General features: G+C 39.3%; 1 protein-coding gene, 1 non-coding gene and 1 pseudogene across 4 annotated transcripts in view; all 3 read left to right on the forward strand.

Annotated features, from left to right (window-relative positions):
* Positions 1 to 22,200, forward strand: part of SKAP1 (src kinase associated phosphoprotein 1) — a 301,079-nt gene that overhangs the window by 35,183 nt on the left and 243,696 nt on the right. The window lies entirely within an intron of this gene.
* Positions 2,609 to 9,525, forward strand: LOC108591828 (transcription factor BTF3 pseudogene; annotated as a pseudogene).
* LOC118154116 (small nucleolar RNA U3) lies at positions 11,964 to 12,183 on the forward strand. Its single transcript, XR_004744031.1, has one exon. It is a non-coding gene; the product is annotated as a small nucleolar RNA U3 (small nucleolar RNA).

The following is a 22,200-nucleotide window of genomic DNA, read 5'->3' on the forward strand; positions in this document are numbered from 1 at the left end:
CAGCCTGGGTAACAAGAGCGAAACTCTGTCTCAAAAAAAAAAGAAAGAAAGAAAGAAAAGAAAAAAGAAATACCTTTGTGTAACAGGGTTGTGGCACAAACCCCAGGACATTTAAAGAATAGGCTGAAAGAATGTCTTGAACATGTCTCATTGTGGGTGGCTAACTTATAGCTAGCTCTGTGTGAAACATCATAAAAATAATTCTGCCTTTCTTCGGGAATTTCACATTTTCTTTTCAGCTTAACACGGATTTAGCTATAAAACAAGATTTAGCTTAAGAATGTATAATTCTGATATTTTTGTATTATAGGAAGAAAGACAAGGAGTTAGCCTGATAAAACTCTTGGGAGCAAGAGTTTTGAAGTAGTATATTGTAAATACAATTACCATTAATGATATAGGGAGTTTTACTTATCTTAAATGTTATTGAGCTTAAAAACCCCCAAAACAAAACACATTCAAATGAAGTATGCTTATCAAAAGAACTAATGTATAATGTGCTATTAGTACATTTGTGTTATTCACAAGTTTTGAGATTTGCTCATAACATCTTTTTCTGTTCTTTAATTTTGCTACTTGTTCTGGAGTTTCAGTGCCAATGCAGAAAAAAAAAAAGTAGGAAGTACTTGCACGATGCATCTAAGTTTAAATAGCTCTGAGAAGGCTCACAAGTCATAGCCATAATTTGACCACACCCAGAAGGTTAATAACTCTTTCTTTTTCAGTCCTGTCCCTTCCTCCATTCCTTACAAGAAGAAAGAACAAAACCCCACAACTTCAACCCTATCTCTCAAATCATCAGTTATATCAACCAAATTTTCTGCTTAGTTCTCTGTTATTTAGTGAAAGAATATTGAGATTTCACAATTGAGTTGAAGAGTTCTGTGAATCTACTTCTCTAGGAGTGAGAGGTTGTATTTATTGCTCTTTTAATCTGAAATGCCCTGCAGGTGAGAGTGATAGAATATTACTTGCTGTTGATCTTTTGGCTTAACTTTTAAGACCTGGAAAGGAAGATGGTCTTATCTTTTGGCTTAACTTTTAAGACCTGGAAAGGAAGATGGTCTCATCTAGTTTCTCTGAAGTGCAGTGCTAGCAGGATTTGAAAATCTCTGTCCTTTCAAAATAGCTTTGAAATGTATAACTCTCCTTATAATTTTATCATAATGATTATTTTGCTTATTCTTTCATATGTGAGGCTATCTGGAAGTAGAAAATTTTTTCTTAGATAACATTTTTTCATGTAATAATGATCATAGTCCATGGTGGTTCAGAATAAATCATACCTATGATATTTTCGTTTCATATCTTTAAGATTTTAGATTGACATTTAGAAAAAATATATATATATTTAGATATATATATTTTTAGACAGAGTCTCACTCTGTCACTCAAACTGGAGGCCAATGGGGTGGTCTTGGCTCACTGCAACCTCCACAGGTTCAAGCGATTCTCATGCCTCAGCCTCCAGAGTAGCTGGGACTACAGGCATGTGCCACCATGCCCGGATAATTTTTATATTTTTAATAGAGATGGGGTTTCACCATGTTGGCCAGTCTGGTCTTAAACTCCCGGCCTCAGGCAATCTGCCGACCTTGGCCTCCCAAAGTGCTGGGATTATAGGCACGAGCCACTATCCCTAGGAAAATGTATTTTTAAGGCAGTTTTTAGATCACTTGCAAAACTAGATCATGTGTAATTCTTCCCAGTACTGAGCTCCGCATACTGAATAACATGTTCTATTAAAAGTGAAAAGGAGTTTTGAATTGTGAGCTAGAACACAGGCAAGTAACTAAATTTGCACCTTTCCAGTGTGACTGACCCATTAGAATAATAAGCTGAGCCATACTCTATATACAGTTAGGTCACTGAAATTTGCTTTACTCCTGATAATATTTTAGCCATCACCGTCTCTTGGGCACATTCCTATTAGCTACTCAGTATGGATTTGTCTTGGTCTCAGAAAATCCTGTATCTTTTTCTTTTTTTAATACCTGAAGCCTTGAAGTCTGTAGATGGAAGCTCTTAATTCATATAGTGTATGAAAAGATCATCTGTATGAAATTACTGCCTTCATTTTATCGCCATTTGCTTTGGCTTTGATTTTAAGTCTCATTTGATCTGGAGCTAGTCTTTTGTCCCAGAGCTACGCTATTTTCTCTGTTTAAGGAAAGCCAATGAAAAAGGCCTCTCTGTATTTATCTGTTGGTAGATTCTAGGAGCCTGTGCTGTGGCTTGGGACCTTCCTGATGGTAGCTTTCTCTAATTTGCATGTTTTCTCTTGTTTCTGATATGGACCCACCCTGAATCAACTTTTCGTGTTACGGGGAAACTGGAGCAGAGGGGAGGGAAATGCAAGAGCACTGGCCCAACTTTCAGGAGCCAAGCTCTTTGTTCTGATGTTATTTCTATAATACTGAGTCACTTGAAGATTCTCCTAATGACAATCATATGTTTTCTTTTTAGGTTGATTCTGCAAAATGTTGTTTGGAATTTTTTTTTAAATAAATGCTACAAAAATGCAAATATTACCAACCAAACCTTAAAACTATTTGATTTCTTTTCTTGTATCCCTATGACTTTTAAAAAAAATTTGGAATGTGATGCAGTAAATTTCATTTCTTGGGATTTTATTTTATTTCACGATTCTGCTGAAAATGAGTTGGGCCTAAAGTGGGTTTTTACAATCACACCATGTAAATCATTTCTTCTTTGGATTCTGGATCTTCTCTCCTACTGTGTAGCCTCATCTAGTTTCTCTGAAGCTAGCAGGATTGATAATGAAAGGCAGTCCTGCTTATCACGCTCAGCAAAGGGCTCAGAGAAGATGGGAAAAAAAAATCAATCCCACAGAAACTTCTCAAGTGCTGGTTAGCCCCCATGCATTTAAAATGGAAATGAGATATGTTAGGGTTTTAGTTTTTGATTTACACAAGATGTCACTGCCTCCTTGGCAATGGGAATATTTTAGAGACCAACTGCTGACCTGTTTGAGAAAATCTCAGCCTATCGCCCCAGGTGTGACGTAGTTTCTTCATATTTCTTTCAAAACTCTCAGCAGCGTTTCATAGTAGCTTTGATTCTTTGGGCTTCAAAGGGTGTCCCTGCCAGGGCCAATCTTAGGAAAGAAAAAAAAAAATTAGTGTAGGGGAACAAACAGCTTATAAAAGAAGTGCTATCCCTGTGACAACTCTTACTGTAGTCAGACAATTAATAGAGTTCATAAATCAGTAATGGCAAAGCCAAGAAAACTCTAATTTGATGTGGTGCTTTGTTGTTACAAAATCCGGACTTGTAGTGAACCATTCTTAGATAGTCCAGCTTCTAGTAGTTTTTATCACAGATACAGTGTGGTTTATATGAGATATATTATAATTAAATGCTCAAACTCAAGCCCCCTCTTGAGTTTGTGAACCTTGTTGAGGTTCTCATTATAATTTACAGAAAACTTTATGCCCCTATAATCTCCAATTAGCTATTTCTCTAAGTTATATTAGTGAGTGACTCATTTGTAAATTCTACCATAACCACAAGGCCCATACAATCTGGTAATTTAGACCTTCTATCATGTTTACCAAGTGCCTTTGTTCTTTTGTTGATGAGAGAACTGATATGTGAGAAATTACTCAAAGTAACAGAATTTGCTTAAATGTTAGGATTTAGAATTTAGAATTTTATTTAGCCAAGCCACTAAAAAAATGAAGTGGCATCTTTTAAAGATTATTGGTTTAAAAGAACTGTAAACAGATGTTGAAGTCTAGCTGAATTGTTTGGTGATGGAGTGTACTAATTTGAGCAGTTTGTTTTGGAATATATAAAAAAGAATATGGATGGATTGATATATGACAAAGCAAATAAAATGTGAATCACAGAATATACCCACTAGATTGTGGGTGTACATGAGTGTTCTTTCACTTTTGTTCAGAGTTGAAAATTTTCATAATATAATGAAGTTTTTTTTTTCCCCCTCCAAGACGAGGTATCGCTCTGTCACCCAGGCTGGAGTGCAATAATGCGATCTCAGCAGCTCACCGCAACCTCTGCCTCCCGGGTTCAAGTGATTCTCCTGCCTCAGCCTCCTGAGTAGCTGGGATTACAGGCATATGCCACCATGCCTGGCTAATTTTTGTATTTTTAGGAGAGACCTAAAATATAGGTTTCACCATGTTGACCAGGCTGGTCTCGAACTCCTGACCTCGCAGTCTACCCACCTCAGCCTCCCAAAGTGCTGGGATTACAGGTGTGAGCCAGTGCACTCAGCTCCATAATACCATGTTATGAAAAATATTTGATTGGTTTGAGTTTGCATTTCAGAAACCATGGATTTTATTCACTCTGGTTTCAGAAAATCATAGACTTCCTTCATATGGAAATGTGGTTTGCAAGGATGATAATTTTCTAGGAATAATCTTATTATTTTTGGGTAACACTGAACTAGAGGATAATCCTCCAGTTTGTTATTTCTGACATAAGTAGCAGGATGTAGCTAACTTTTGTACTTCTTTAAAACTTCTACACCAGCAATTGTTAAGAGCTAAAATTCAATTCAAACATTCTACCTGAGGTATCCTGAAATTTTTATTTTTTTTAAAAAAAGGAAAGGTAATTTCTGACTGTTCTCATAAATTTGATAAAAGGAAAGCTAATATGAGATTGGTAGTCCAGTAGGAAATGGAACTCAATTTTACGATTTAAAAATCATTTTATGATATTAAAAATGACAGAGGTTAGAAACAAAGCTCTTATTCTTTTATTGAACTAGAATTGAAAGTGGCAGAAAATCATTTTGGCCCTAGTGCAGCAAATGTTATCACTAAAACATGTTCAGGGGATATTAGGATAGTCTCTCAAGCACCAGAGACAAAAGTTCACAAAGCAAGAACAGATTTTTCTGTCCTTATCTTGGAAATTATTAGATGTAAAGGAGACATGAAGGTATGTTAGTTCTAAGAGGACTGGGGATGAAGTATATGTTGAAAATGATAAAATCTTCATTCTGGAGTGGTGAGATAGAAGAATGTGGTGGCATGGGTGTCTCATCAGTGACAGGCATGGTGGAGGAAAGAGAGTGCACAGGGATAGGAGGGTTCATGAACCAACACAGAGCTGAGAAATCCAAGGCCAGAGAAAATTATACTCGTGCAATATCATGAGCTGATGATGAAAATGGTAAGGAAACAAGTGATACTATTCTTTAAAAGAACTGTGTGAAGATTATATTGAACAGGAAGATTAAACTGGAGCTGTCAGCAGCTACTTTATTTTGTGAATCTGGGAGGAGAGAAATTTTAAGTCCATTTGGGAAAAACCAATCATTTTTGAGTGTGCATTGTGATTATGCTTCAAAATTTTGTGTAAATGGAGCAGGTTGATAGGCATATGTTTGCTGATCCTAAAATGATTAAAATTCAGAATAAGTAAGACTCTTGTGAAATTGAGTTTTCAGGTTCCAGCCAGTGTTCTATGCTGCCGTATGGCATAACTTGAATTAATTGCTGTTCTCAGTCTCTTATTCTTCTACTGAATATTTAGGTGCCCTGTTTGAAATATTAGTCGATCCACAGAAGTATTTAATCACATGAGATAGGTGTTTGATATATTCATGAAAGCCGTGTATGTAGCTAATAGTTGCTTAGAAGAAAAAGCCCCTCATGAGGTTTTCTGGCTTCCCTTCCCTGCTCCTGCCCTCACCCCCTGACTTTTTAAGTTAGAAAAATGGATACTGGACAGGAGGGTTAGCAAGGAAAGGAGGAAAGATTATCAGAACTTTATAGGGCAAACAAGAAAAGATGAGATGAGAAATTGTTTTTGCTAATCTTTAGCTCCTGGATGCTCCACGTATCAACATGGAACATCATCTACAGCATCACCTGGAAATTGTTAGCAATGCAAACTCTCAGGCTCCATTAAACAAGACCTACTTAATCATAATCTGCATTTTAATAGGATCCTAAGTTTATTTATACAGTATGCACATTAACATTTGAGAAGCACTGTTTTCACACATCAGGAACATAGATTCATTTTAAATTCAGTTTCTCAGACCTTAGAATACATATTTCTAGAGATCATAAGTTCCTTAAAGGCATAAATGGTATTATAGTCACTAAAAATAAAAAGGTCTAGCATGGTGCTGGCATGTTGCCTGAGTTCAATGATGTAAAAAACGGTTGTAAATATGTTTTTAGGTCCTAGACTAGACCTGAGAACAAGAGACCCTCTTTATTAGGAAACTTACTATTTAGTAGCCAACCCTACATATTCTTTCCTAGAAATAAAGATGCTTTCTTTTTACTGAGTGTTAGGAAAGACAGAGCCATTTGAAAAGATGGCATCCATCTCTTCAAGTGTCTCCTCTAATAAGATATCTCTAATATTCTAATTGGAACTGTAACAAAAGGTTACAGGGCTATTGACCATGTGTTGGAGTTCTATCAGAGCATGGATGCCAGGCATTCCAGCTGTCTTTGAGACCTGTCACCAGCCCTCTACCTTTGACCAGCAGCCCTCCCTGTTTAGCTTTGAACTTCCTTGTCTCTACCATTTCTCCTCCTTCTTAAAGACCTCTTTTCTAACTCTTTCCTCTGTGTTCCTTAGAATCTATGTCCTGTTATAACCAAATCCCACAATATCCTCCACCTCTTTTCTCCATCTATGCCTAAAGAATGGTTCTCCCACAGAACCCTGTTTGCTTGTGGCCCTCTTAAATAGTTTGCTCAAGCTGTCCACCTGAGACCTCCTGAGCACCAACCCTAGTCCCCCGTGTGGCCCCTTGTCTGCTCTGACAAGATGAAAGAAACAATCATGAACGAGGAAAAACTCGAGAAACTGCAGGCACAAGTGCACATTGATGGGAAAGGAACTGCTTGCAGAAAGAAGAAGGTGGTTCATAGAGCAGCCATAGCAGATGATAAAAAACTTCAGTTCTCCTTAAGGAAGTTAAGGGTAAACAATATCTCTGGTATTGAAGAGGTGAATATGTTTACAAACCAAGGAACAGTGATCCACTTTAACAACCCTAAAGTTCAGGCATCTCTGGCAGTGAACACTTTCACCATTACAGGCCATGCTGAGACAAAGCAGCTGACAGAAATGCTACCCAACATCTTAAACCAGCTTGGTGCAAACAGTCTGACCAGTTTAAGGAGACTGGCTGAAGCTCTGCCCAAACAGTCTGTGGATGCAAAGGCACCACTTGCTACTGGAGAGAATGATGCTGATGAAGTTCCAGATCTTGTGGAGAATTTTGATGAGGCTTCCAAGAATGAGGCCAACTGAATTGAGTCAACTTCTGAAGATAAAACTTGAAAAAGTTACTAGGAGCTGCTTTTTAAGAAATTTTTATTTATGGATCTGATAAAGTCTAGATCTCTAATATTTTTAAGCTCAAGCCCCTTGGACACTGCAGCTCTTTTCAGTTTTTGCTTATTCACAATTCATTCTTTGCAGCTGATTAAGCTGAAAAAGCCTGGGGACCAAGTTTGAAACAAAGGTTAATAAAGTTCTTTGCTTAGTAAGGAAAAAAAAAACAAGAGTTTGCTCATTTTCCCAAAGTGCTGTTGGCATTCTTCAAGCACTCTGCTGCTACTTCTGGACTTTCACTATTCAGTCTTGCCCCAGACCTCTCCCCTTTTAAGGTTTGTCTTTGTGGCTTTACAGTACCCTATCCTTCTGTCATCTTTTGAGTTCAGAGTCCCTCCAAACAATATTTGAAGACTGCACTATTGGGTCATAGTTGTCATCTTTGCTCCATTCTTGACGTAGAGACTTCCTCTTTCTTTCTTTTTTATTTTTCTGAGAAGGAGTTTCACTCTTGTTACCCAGGCTGGAGTGCAATGTCGCGATCTCGGCTCACCACAACCTCCGCCTCCTGGGTTCAGGCAATTCTCCTGCCTCAGCCTCCTGAGTAGCTGGGATTATAGGCACGCGCCACCATGCCCAGCTAATTTTTTGTATTTTTAGTAGAGATGGGGTTTCACCATGTTGACCAGGATGGTCTCGATCTCTTGACCTCATGATCCACTCACCTCGGCCTCCCAAAGTGCTGGGATTACAGGCGTGAGCCACCACGCCCGGCCCTTCCTCTTTCTTAAATTTAGCTTTTCCATCTTTATTATGTCTCTCCAATGATTATATAAATATGCTTAAATTTCTCCTAATATTAATAAAGACATGTGTCCTACACAGTGATCCCCTCTTTAGCTACTGTCTTTGCATCTCTTTTTTTTTGCAGACAAACTTCTTGAAATAGAAGCCTAGACTAGCTATTTCTGGCTTCCTGGTCTCTAGTGACTTCCCAGTCACTCTTCAGTCCCCTTTAATCTAGCTTCTGCTCCTATTGAGCGACTCTCTCCAGTGTACCAATCTCTCTAATTGCCACAGCCAGGTGGTGCTGTTAAGTATTTGTCTTATTTGGTCTTTCTGTAGCATTTGATACTGATGATCACTTTCTTTTTCTCAGAAATGTAAAAAACTCTCCTGTGATTCTCATGAATTCTGCTGGTTTTCTTCTTCCTTGTGTTTATGCTCTTTTTTAGGCCCTTGCTTGAGCTCATTTTTCTATTCTACCTTCTTTGTTCTTGTTCCTCAGGGTTGTCTCTTTCCTCACCACGTTCTCCTTAGGAGGCAGTTACATGTATGTCCATAGCTCCTCAGCTTCCCCTGTGCATGGGAGACTTCCAATTCTACAACTCAGCTGCAGTTCTACCTCCAAGGCACCAGAGAGGTGCATACCTCCTTCTGTGTGTCTCGAAGATACTTGAAACTTCACAAAGCTGGGCATACCCTGCTGGATGGCTACTCAGCAGCCACCCTCCCTTCTTCCTTGACAACAGAATTGCAATCTGTAAGCCATTCTGCTTTGCCAGTGCTTGGTCTAGGGTTTACATAAAATATAGTTATGGCCAAATAAATGTAAGAAGACTTCTGATAGATTCTCATAGGATACTTTTATAGTTGGGAGATAGTAATACATTGAAATGCATTAGAACGTCACTCCGCTCTAAGGTATTAGAGCAGAAATATGGGAAGAGCCTGGCTCCTTCATGTCATTCTTGGGCCCTGCACAACTCTGGAATCTCCTGTCTTCATACATTTTGCTTTATGGGAAAAATTAACTTCCACTTGTTTAGGCCCTAGTCAGTCAGGTTTTCTGTTACTTGTGGCCAGAAGAATCCTAACTGCTTGAATGTCAAGAACTGAACTCACTACCTTATATTCTGCTCACCCCTGAAGTCTACCTCTGCTTTCCCTAGGCCTAGGCTCCCAAGGCAAAATCCTGGGAGTCATTCCTGATTCCTCTTCCTTCACTCCCCAAACCATCAACAAGGCCTGTTGATTCTTCATTCTAAATGTCCTCCCCTTTCTCTTCCCTTTCTCACTAGCTAAACTTTAGTCTTCATAAAGTTGTACTCAAGCACTGCAGAATTCTCCTTTCTGGTTCTCTGCTTCATGTCTCTCCCTGTTCCAGTTTATTCTACTCTTCCATTCTGTGTTGAAAGAGCAAACTTTTATTTTTTTTTTCCCCCTGAGATGGAGTTTCACTCTTGTTGCCCAGGCTGGAGTGCAGTGGCATGATCTTGGCTCACTGCAACCTCCGCCTTCTGGGTTCAAGCAGTTCTCCTGCCTCAGCCTCCAGAGTAGCTGGGACAAGCGTGCCACCATGTCCAGCTAAATTTTGTATTTTTAGTAGAGACAGGCTTTCTCCATGTTGGTCAGGCTGGTCTCAAACTCCTGACCTTGTGATCTGCCTGCCTTGGCATCCCAAAGTGCTGGGATTATAGACATGAGCCACTGCACCCTGCCTGAAAAAGCAAACTTTTTAAAAGGATAATTTATTGGCTGGATGTGCTGGTAATCCCAGCACTTTTGGGAGGCTGAGGCAGGTAGATCACTTGAGGTCAGGAGCTCAAGACCAGCCTGGCCAACATGGTGAAACCCCTGTCCCTACTAAAAAAAATAACAAAAAAATTAGCTGGGCATGGTGGCAGACACTTGTAATCCTAGCTACCCAGGAGGCTGAGGCGGGAGAATCGTTTGAACCCAGGAGGCAGAGGTTGCAGTGAGTGGAGATTGCTCCACTGCACGCAGTCTGGGCAACAATGCAAGACTCCGCTTCAAAAAAAAAAAAGGAGGGGGTAACTTACTAATGCTTTAGAAGATTTATTTATTTGTTTGTTTATTTTCTGTGAGATAGAGCCTCACACTGTCACGCAGACTGGGATGCAGTGGTACAATCTTGGCTCAGTGCAACCTCTGCCTCCCAGGTTCAAGCGATTTTCCTGCCTCAGACTTCCAAGTAGCTGGGACTGCAGTTGCCCACCATCATGCCCAGCTAATTTTTGTATTTTTAGTAAAGATGGGGTTTTGCCATGTTGTCCAAGCTGGTTTTGAACTCCTGGCCTCAAGTGATCTGCCCACCTTGGCCTCCCAGAGTGCTAGGATTATAGGCATGAGCCACCACACCCAGTCATTACTTTAGAAAATTTATTGATATAGAATAATAAGACATACTGTAAGTGAAAATGTAGGTTAAAAATATACATAAATATATATATATTTGATTTTATGTATATTTTTAACCTACATTTTCACTTACAGTATGTCTTATAATATATATATATAATATATATATATATACACATACACATAAAATCTTACAAAGAAAAAAAATACCTGGAAAAATATACACCAAAATGTTAATGGTAGTTATCACTGGGAAGTAGGGTTTGGATGATTTTTAACTTCTCCTTTTTGTTTATTTGTATTTTCTAGCTCTCTACAGTTAATATGTATTTAATCAGAAGTTACCAATATGAGTTGTTCCTCTTTTAAAAAGAGGCAGAGATTTAAGAGTTGAAGGATATTCAGTTTCCAGGTGGGAAAGGAGTTGGCATTGACAGGGAAAGAGATTCGGGAAGAGAAAATTAGGATTTAATTGTGCAGCCTGGCCTTGGGTCACTTCTGTGCAAATAAACAGCTCTCTTCGGAAGTGTTTTACTCTGTGCTTAAATACATACACACAAAAATGAAATTGTTTTTGAGTCCTGTGAAATATGGCAGTACTCTGGGTATTTTATGATTATTTTTCTAAAATATATATATTTTAAAATTAAGGAGGTTGACTCTCAAGGCCTTCAGTAGATGAGGTATCACTGACTGGGAACAACTCCATTCTTCAGATGTTATCCCTTTGAGCTGCACTGAACTGACACAGGATAAATACTTCATTAGAAGAGGATTATCTACCCTCTGCATGACTATTTAGTAAAACATTTGTATTTGTCGGACTACTTTTCCAAAGAGAGGGTGCTTGAGTAAACCATTCACTTCCTCCTTCTCAAAACATCAGTCACCATGATTGATTTTTTGTTGGTCATAAAGAGAAATGGAATCAACTAAAAGCAGGGTGAGGATTACAGACCGGAAGCAGATAATTTACTTAACAAATATGTATTGGCTATTTGTTTATGTCAGACACGATGCCAGGTGATCAAGACAGTGTCAGATAAGACATATTCTTGTTTTTCAAGCAGTTCTTGGGCCAAATGAGCGGCCAGACTCATGAAGCTCCTCGATGGGCTAGCATGGAGCCCACTACCCCCAGATAATCTGCTCTAGAAGGTCTGAAGTTTTGTTTTCAATTTATTACATGCCTGCAGTTTCACCACTTAGAGATTCATTTGTGTTCAACATCCTCTTTTAAAATACAAATTCACCTGGAGGGTGAAAATACTTTTGGTGGTTCAGTCATGTGCATTAGACCTGTTTAATGATTTCTTTCTAAGTTTTGGTTAAGATGGCTTCACTGAAGAAATTTAGTGGAGTGGTTTTTTGAACCGCTATTACAGGCAATACATAGTGCTAGCTATACTGAGGGTTACAGAGGTAACAGGATGCCTTTTCTCAGAAAGAATGAGGACTTTAGAGACTGTTACCTCTGCAACTTAAGAATAACTGTCATAAAGACTATACTTTCAGGGATCATTTCTATAGCTTGTTACTACAGAAGTTTCTCTGGACATGTGGAGCACCAGAAACCATGAGGAGGAGATGTATGTAGTGTTCTCTCCCGAGCATGAAGCTGCCTCTTGCTGTTACTATGCTGCACCTGCCATTTGCCATTGACAGTCATTCTTCTCTTCCTCTAGGAGAGTAAGGAGGAGAGGACACAGTCTGAATGGTTCCCATTTATGTCTTTTTTTTTTTTTTTTTTAAGAATAATAGTCACAGCTAGCATTCATCACACACATACCATGTGCCAGGTTCAGTGTCAAGGGCTTTCCTCACAACAGGTGTGTGAGATTGATACTGTTATAATCCCTATATAGCAGATGAGAAAACTGAAGTTCAGAGAGGTAATCAACTTGCTCAAGGTTATATAGCTATTAGGTTCTAGAATTGGAATTTGAAACCAGCTAGTATAACTATTGGGAAAGCACTCTTGCTGAGGATCAATTTATCATAAAAAGTGAATAGTGCCACTTCATTCATTCACTCATAGTTTCTACAAATGTTTATTGAGCATATACTATGTGCAAAGCATTTTTGTGGTGAACACAGCATAGGTCCCAGTCCTTCTATAACTTATTTTTGAGCCAGATAAATAAAATCATTATACAATATACTTACCTTGTAGGGTTGTTGTTATGTACCTAACAGTGCCTAAAACAAACATGTCACATAGTCATAAATATTCCCAAAAAATTTATAACCCCATGGGAAAGGTAAAAAAAGCATGCACAAATAACTATAATTTAAGATATATTGTGGCAAGGCTTTAGAAGAGGACATATTTTATTTTGTTTTCCAGTTTTATTGAGGTATAACTGGCATACGAAACACTGGATAGGTATAGTACTATAAAAGCCTATAGAAGGAAATCACTTCTAGTGGGCTTGAGAAACCTTTATGGATGAGTTGGAATCATGACTTGGCCATGGGTGAATGGGACAGGTTTTTGGTGAGATACATTGCACACAAAAATACTATGTGCTAAGATGCAGAGGCAATAGAGTTTAGGCATTTGGGGGAACCAAAGGGTGATTCTGTTGATTGGGTAAAAGAGAGTAATGGGAGATATGGCTGAAAAGACAAGATGGGATTAACTCATGGAAATAAGAGTTTTGACTGGGTTTGAGGAGTACAGATAGGTAGTTTGGAAGAGTAAAGCATGAGGCAGGGATAGGTAAGCTGAGGAGAGATGCTTTAGTAGTGGATAACATGTGGCCCTTTGGCACCAGGGCTGAGGCCAGTGGAAGGCAGAAAATGGTTGCAAAGAGAGAGATGATAAGAATGTCAAAGGTTGCCTATGTTCCATGTACCCAGAGAAGGAAGACAAATCTCCCTTGCCATACTTCATTTTATTTTTCAGTATCATCGGGCGTAATCTGTATACAAAGCACTGTAAACAAGGAATGCATATAATTTGGTGCCCTAACCACTTTTCAGAATGTTATGTCAATGGGAAAATATATTCTAAGGATATATGCTTCAACTTTTGAAATATGATTGGTCTGAAAATTAAAGACTGTATTTACAATTTTTCAGATCTGTTAATAAGATTTAATAGATTTTCAAAGCTGGCCCAAACAACTTTCAATTTCGTTTCATTAGGAAAATGTATTCCAAGATCCAAACAACTGGAAATGAACTTTTAGAATACAGTCAATACTTGAATTGAGAGCTGCCTGTCTACAGTTTCCTTAATAGGCAACCACCGATAAATATCTGTTTCCTTTATAGTATTTTCCAAAATTGCCCCATCATATGATTACCTGGGGATTTTGTTAAAATATATAGATTTCTAGACCCCTATCCTGCAGATGCTAATTCACTAGGTCTGGGGTAGACCATGAGAATTCGTGCTTCAGTAAGGGATCCAGGGGATTCTTAAGATCAGGAAAGTATGTACATATCTTTATCAGACCCCGTTTTTTTTATTTTTGTTTTTGAGGTAAGTGGCTATTTTGGTTTTCAACTGAATTTTAACAATGAAGGGAAAATCTTACCAGCAGGGCTTAAGACCTGTCAGTAGTGACAGTATCTCAGCCTGATTAGCCCCTGGGGTGAGGAGATGGGAATATGTTCACATGCTGCTCTGTGCTTCCCTGTGAATTGGCAACATCTCAAGATGTTTCTGATGCTGGAGAATCCCTCAAAGTGGGACAGAACTGGAAGTCCTGGCTCCAAGATGAGCCAGGTAAAGCCTGGGATTGACTGTTTGATAGTAATTAAACCTCTGGGGACCCCTCCTGACCTGTATTAATATAGCCACAGAGCTGGTCACATAGTCATTAGCCTTTAGATCAAAGTCCATTCCATTTTTTTAATGACTTGGATAATTGGGTACTTTATGTAAGGATTTAGTTATAACTCGTGTAGATACTGGACAAAGTAATAAATGGATAAGAATGATACTTTAGGCCGGGTGTGGTGGCTCATGCCTGTTATCCTAGCACTGTGGGAGGTTGAGGCGGGTGGATCATGAGTTCAGGAGTTTGAGACCAGCCTGGCCAACATCGTGAAACCCGATCTCTACTAAAAATGCAAAAAAATTAGCCAGGCATGGTGGTGGGCATCTGTAATCTCAGCTATTTGGGAGGCTGAGACAGGAGAATCTCCTGAACCCCAGAAGCAGAGGTTGCAGTGAGCCAAGATCTTCGCACTGCTGCACTCCAGCCTGGGCAACAGAGCAAGACTCCCATCTCAAAAAAAAAAAAAAAAAAAGAAGTGATACTTTAGTATACAATCTTGTACAATTATGGAAAAAAAACATCAGCTTGAGGGCAAAAGCAATAATCTGGATTAAATAAATTGATATGAATTTAGGAAAAGTATGAAATAATTTTAAAATGATTTCTGGATTTTTGTGTACATCTCAGTTCTTAACTACAAGAATGTGTACACATAAGAATAGGCATTTTATGAAAATATTGGTAATCCATTGTAGTTCTTAGAGTGGTTACCAGTAGAAGCTGGTTTTCTAAATTCTGTTATTTTTTATTTATTCAGATTTTGGTGTGGTGTGAATGAGTGAAATAATGTTATATCTTTAATTAGGATTCTGTTGCTATTTTTCAATTAATCTGTGTCAGTAGCTTTGGCATTTGTATTAAATCATTTTCTTCATGAAAGCTTTTAATGAGGAAACAAATTGATTGTATTTATATATTGGATTCTTGCCACTGCAATGTGTATTCATTTGTGTCTTTTGAAGTATATTTTTGCTGGTCATTTTGTGGTTTGTCTTTGAAGCCAGGCTTTGGGGGGAAAATTCATCATTTGGATGAAGGCTTCAATTTAACAAAGCTTTCTTATTTTTATCTCTCTTCTCTTTCATCCCTTACTTTGATTTTCTTTTTTCGCCTCTTGCCTTTGTGTGAGTGATTTAGAAAAAAGTGAAGTCACCCCAGATCCATTTTTTTGGAGTAAAATCCATACTTCATAGCATTGCCTGGAAGTGTCTTGCCCTCTGCCTGCCTCTCCAAGCTTGTCCCTACCCTCCCTGAAATGCTTTCTTATACTGAATGAGTCTCATACCAAACTCAGACAGCCCTTGCTAGTTTTTACCTCCATTCACTGATTTAGCAAACATTTACTGAGCACAAGCTCTATGCTACTGTCCATTGAGGGCTCAGTGACAGAGACAAGAAGATACTAATACAATATTATAAGTGCTACTGAGAGGCTGCAGAGATGCGCTATGGGAACCCTAATATAGGACAGTAAGCTGAGCTTTGAAGGATCATGGAGGGTCTGCTAGGAGAAGGAGGCATGAAAGGAAAGGTATGCTGGCAGAGGGTGCAGCAACAAGTGGGCAGGAGTGTGAGCGGGAGCAGGGGAGGACCTGAGAGCTGGGGTGAGCCATGGAAGGATTTCAAGCTGGAGAATGATAGGACCAGGCTTGCCTTTTAGGTCATTAAGATAATAAAGATGCTAATGACTAACAGCTAACATTTATTGAGATTTACCAGGTTCTTTATGTGCATTACCTATGTTAATCCTCCCAAGAACCAAACGAGGGAGATACGGTTATTATGTCTGTTTTAAAGATGAGGAAACTGAGGCTGCAGCAGAAGTCTCAGCTGGAAGATGGAGGAGCTGGGACTTCAACCCAGATCTGTCTACAAAGGTTTTGCTCTTCATGCTCATTCCACTCCCTTTTCCATCAGCACTGAGGAGAGTAAGTCGGAGGGAGGAGGATGAGGGCAGGTGGGCCATTTACGATGTAGTCACATGGATGTGGGTAAGGCCTTTTGAGAGCTCAAATCAACTCAGTATCTGTAGAGATGGAGAGGAGACTGATTAAAAGGGTATTAAGGGAGTATAATCTACAGGTCTTGGTGACTAATATGATATACATAGTAATAGAGAAAGAGATAAAGGATGATTCCCAAGTTTCAGCTGGGTGAATGGTAATATCATCCACTCAAATAGGGAACACAGGGGTAGGAGAGGTTTGGGACTTGTGGGACAAAGGATAGTTCTACTCCTGAAAGAGAAAAGTAATGATATGTCCTGCTTTTGAATGTTTTAATTGACTAAAGTATTTAATATATGCAGGCACTATAGTGAAGTCTTTGGCAATTGATTTCTTCTCTGGTCAGACTGAACCCTATGACCTATCTCTCTAGTCATCTAGTCTTCTCTGACTCTCTTGTCCTTTCATCCCACAAGCCGAGAAAAATCCCAATCTTGGATCAATTCAACCGTTCAGCTTCTCTGCATGTATATCTGGGAAGCTATTCAGTTCTGGAGGAAAATTGCACAATTGGATTGCACCACAGTAAACCTTTTTGTTTAACTTTTTTTTTTTTTGAGACAAGGTCTTGCTCTATCACCCATGCTAGAGTGTAGTGGCACAGTCATGGCTCACCGCAGCCTCAACCTCCTGGGCTCAAGCAATCTTCCCACCTCAGCCTCTCAAGTAGCTGGGACCAGAAGTGCAAGCCACCACATCTGGCTTTTTTTTTTTTTGGTGGAGACATGGTCTCGTCATGTTGCCCAGACTGGTCTGGAACTCCTGGACTCAAGTGATCTGCCCACCTTGGCCTCCCAAAGTGCTGGAATTATAGGCATGCGCCTCCATGCCTGGCTGCACTACAGTAAAACTAAGTCTTCAACCTCAGCTGAACCCTTAGTGATAACTGGCAGTTATTTCACATGCTCCATGTCAGCAACCTTTTTCCTTGATTTTTCCCCCTCCCCAAGTCCTTATCAGCCTTTACCTCATCATATTGCTTCTCAGTCTTTCCATGAGTATGTCACAGCCTACTTAACAAGAGAAAAGAGAGGCTCTCAGACTGGAACCTACTCAGTATCCTACCCTGTCCCTTACTCAACATAACTACTTCGGGATACTAGGCTGGGCCTTTGCCACCTTCTCTTCTGCTGGGCCTGGCCCCTCTGCTTGACCTCCCTCTGCATCTTGACCCTGGCCTCTCTGTGACCATCCCCTCCCCTGCAAGGCTTCTCTGTGATCCCAAATGCTCCCTCAGCAAATCTTATCTGCAGGCAGTAAGACAGGTTGTGACATTAGTCAGACTTGAGTTCTTCTGGTTCCAGTTTTTACCATTTGTATGTTCTGGGCCAATTACAGCACTTCTACATAATTTGATTACTTTGGCCAAACTGGTCCACAGTTGGGTTTTCTTTGCTCTTAGTCCCTCGCAGAGTGTCTGGCAAATAGTGGAAATTTATTCATTTCCACTCTTGAGAGAACAAGTGCAGTATTCATAACTTGAGATACAGAGACTGTGTTGGCATGTTAATGCTGAGATATCCACTTTGCCTAGATGAACTCTGATAACTAATCTAGCTGTTACATAAAATTTTTTTACATAACATTTGCCTTCAGGTGAATAATATGTCCATGTTTATAACAAGGAAAATATCAAAGGCATGATAGCTGAGAAGAGTTTTTCCAAGGAGGTGTTAATTTTTTTTGTAGAAACCGTCTCATTTTTAAATGAATATCACATTTTTGAACTTGCTTCTGATTCTGTACAAGATAAACTGTGGTGGCTCCACAGTGTGGACTTTTAAACTCCTATATTGCAATCAGATAACCTCTCCATGATTCATTGTTCTCATCTGTGAAGTGAAGCCTAGATTAAATGATCCCAAATGTCCTTCCAGCTGTAAAATTCAGTGAGTATATGGGCCACAGTCACACTGTCACTCAGCTGTCAGTTATTCACTAATCACATAATGACATCTCAGTGGTCAAAGAGTAGCTGTTACCCTGAAGCAAGCAAAAAATAAAACAAAATTAGGTCCTTAAGCATCAACAGTGACAAAAAGGACAGAGCAAGGGCCAGAGAGACAACAGTTTAGAATACAGTAATCAGCTAGAATTCTTTTTACATAAGCAGTGCCTTGTTTTCTCCAATATGCAAGTTTGGAACCAAAAGGCATCTCTGACTTTCTTCTTGTTCCTCTGCTCCCAGCCAAGTCTGTTATCTAATCTTTTGTCTCTTCTGTTGCTCTCAAGTAGCTTCCTAAACTATCTCTCCACTTTTCTCCCTCCCATCCATACTACACATATCTGCTGGATTTGATATGAACATCATTTTTTATCCTTAAATATAAACAAACAAACAGAGCTTGCAGTGACTCCCTTTTATTTACAGAAAAAAACCCTCTAACTCTGACCTGTTATTTAGTGTTTTTATTTTTGCCATAATGTATTCGGCTAGCATTTTCCCTTTATTAGTTCATCGAATTATAGTTTGTTTCCTATTACATGCAGGATGTATGGGGATTGTGTGGACATATAAGTGAGATTTGCCAGTGAGAAAACAGTCCTCATGCTAGAAAGTAGGGGAAGGAATATTAGAATGTGGGTTTCTAGTGTTGCAATGAGAAAAAGCTTAATCACTCACTAATCAAAAAGAGCTCTTAGATTTATTAATGTTTATATTCAGAGTGGGTGTTTGATCGACTAGCAATGACTCCATGGAGCAAAAGTGTTGTAGGAGACTAGTGGTAAATAGGACTTTAATTTCTTTTCAAAATTTAAGTTCTTTTTTGCTCTCCAGGAATGGACTTAAAAATTGTAGTGGGGGAGCAGGTGATACGTTATACTGTCAATCTCAGATAATGTTTGCTATTTAATAAAAGTTTGATTGTGAGGATTGTATTTAGTAAGTAAGTGAACATTGTATTATCTACCTGGATGGGCTTGTAAATATGGACTCAAGACCACAGAAATACTACATCTCCCAAAAGAACCCAGGACCTTCTTGTGATATGTTCTTCTATTACATAATTGAGTTATATGCCTATTATCTGTTGTTACAGTAGTATTTATTTACCATATTAGATTGTTGTCTCATCATATACAAATAGCTCATATTTGAGGGGCTAGATTGTAAGCTCCTTGTAGGTAGGCATACAGTCTTGTACTTTTGGTGAGATTAAGGAACTGGGACTAGAAGGATCACCAGCTCCCCTACCAAAGACCACCTTTTTACTGGCCAATTGTATCTAAAACTGGTACCTGGACCCCTGGGTCCCAGGCCTTGGATGCCTCCACCAGGGACTTCCACCAGATGGTGCTCTTTTCCCATTTCTGTTGTTGGGTGTCACTGGCCATGTTACTTTTTGCCACTAGTACATTCCTTCTGCAAGGTAGTAGATGGGACACTTTCAGAAGATAATTTGGAAACAATATGAATCTTTCCAAGTGAGAAAATAAATCACAGGAAATATTTAGTGTACAGACTCCACACTGCTCAGCAAAGCCATTTCCTTGAGCATAAATCAACTTCTACTATGTGGCTCACTGCTCAAGGTGAGTTGCAAGGAGTTTTCCTAGCCTTATCAACTTCCATGGAATTCCTGCTCAACTGGGTGTCCATCTGAATCCTATTCCATTTTCAATGCCAGAATAACTCTTCAATGTTAGCCTTTGCAGTCTGTTTGGAGACAGCCATTATCAAAGAACAGAGGTGGTCAAGAGGGAGATAGAAGTTTTTGGACATTGAGTATTGCAGACAGCCTATGCATTCAGAAGGCATTACTGGTTTAGTACAAAAAGGAAGTTCAAGCTGAGTGCAGTGATTCACCTGTAATCTCAGCACTTTGGGAGAACAAGGCAGGCAGATTGCTTGAGTCTAGTAGTTCAAGAGCAGTCTGGGCAACATGGTGAAACCCTGTCTCTACAGAAAATACAAAATTTCACCAGGCGTGGGCCTGTAGTCCCAGATACTCGAGCGGCAAAGGTGGAATGATGGCTTGAGCCTGGGAGGCAGAGGTTGCAGTGAGCTGAGATTGTGCCACTACACTCCAGCGTGGGCAACAGAGCAAGACCCTGTCTCAAAAACAACAAAAAAAGAAGTTCAAATTTAGATGTCCTTAAGAAGAGATTTAATTTTGTTCAGCAGGTGGTTTATCAAGGCAGAGAGTATATGATGTCTTTTAAATTTCCATAAGTCACAGGTAAAATAACACTTTTAATACTTCAGTTGCAAAAAAAATTCATCTAGATGTTCTGGATTTATAACATCACAGATGTTGGCCTTTCTGGATAGCTAATTTTATAATGCCATTACAACCCTATTCATCTAATTCAATGGGTCTTATCATTTTTGGTGGGTGTGGGGCGGGGGTGAGTTATTGACACTAATGAAGTCTATGGAAAACATAGAAAAGAAAACAAATATTACATTTCACCCACAATTTTAGGAAGTTTAGGAAACCCCCTGAAGCCCAAACTATGGACTCCAGGTTAAAGACCTCTGTGTCACTACTCCCTAATATTCATATTAGGGTTGATTCATGCCCATAGGCTATCTAACAAAGCAATTGTATCTTCTTGTAAGTACCAGATTTATCTTCTATGTTGTAGCCAATAGGAAAGCAGTTAATATGGAATATAAGAGCTTGGGCTGTGGAACCAAGTAGACCTGTGATATGATTTGGCTCTGGGTCCCCACCCAAATCTCATCTTGAATTGTAATCCCCACATGTGGAGGAAGGGACCTGGTAAGAAATGACTAGATCGTGGGAGCAGATTTGCTGCTTCTTGTTCTCATGATAATGAGAGAGTTCTCACGAAATCTGGCTATTTGATAAGTGTCTGGCACTTCCCCCTTCTCTCACTCTCACTCTCTCTCTCTCCTGCCACCTTGTGAAGAAAATGCTTGCTTCCCTTTCACCTTCCACCATGGTTGTAAGTTTTCTGAGGCCTCTGCAGCCATGTGGAACTGTGAGTCAATTAAATTTATTTGTAAATTACCCAGTCTCAGGTAGTACCTTTATAACAGTGTGAAAATGGACTAATACAACCTGAATACAAATGTTGGCTCTGCCACTTATTAACTATGTGATCTTGGCCACGTTGTTTGACCCTCCTGAGTTTGAGTTTCCTCATCTGTAAAATGGGGATAGTGATAGTCCTGGGCTGCGCACAGTGGCTCATGCCTATAATCCCAGTGCTTTGGGAGGCCAAAGTAGGAGGATCACTTGAGTCCACAAGTTCGAGACCAGCCTGGACAACATAGTGAGAACTTGTATCTACTAAAATAAAAATTAAAGGAAATTAGCCAGGTGTAGTGGTGCATACCTATAGTCCCAGCTACTTGGGAAGTTGAGGCAGGAAAATAGCTTGAGCCCAGGAGTTTGAGTTTACGGTGAGCTATGATTGCACCACTGCATTCGAACCTGGGTGACAGAGAGCAACCTTGTCTTAAAATAATAATAATAATAATAGTGCTGACCTCCTAGGGTTATTATGAAGATTAAATAAAATAATACATGTAAAACATATACCTAGCACAGGGCCAGAGGTGGTAGCTCACACCTGTAATCCCAGCACTTTAGGAGGCTGAGGTGGGTAAATCACTTGAGGCCAGGAGTTCAAGATCAACCTTGCCAACATGGCAAAACACTATCTTTACTAAAAAGATAAAAAAATTAGCTGGGCATGGTGGTGCATACCTGTAATCCCAGCTACTCAGGAGGCTAAGGCACGATATTCGTGTGAACCCAGGAGACAAAGGTTGCAGTGAGCCGAGATTGCACTACTGTACTCCAGCCTGGGTGAGAGTGAGACACTGTCTCAAAAAATATATATATGATATATATATATGTGTGTGTGTGTGTGTGTATATATATATATATATATATATATATATATATATATATATATATATAAAACACAGTGCCTAACATATAAGTGCTAATAAATGTTAATCA

Source organism: Callithrix jacchus, chromosome 5 (assembly GCF_049354715.1).
Source record: "Callithrix jacchus isolate 240 chromosome 5, calJac240_pri, whole genome shotgun sequence".
NCBI classification, from domain to species: domain Eukaryota; kingdom Metazoa; phylum Chordata; class Mammalia; order Primates; family Cebidae; genus Callithrix; species Callithrix jacchus.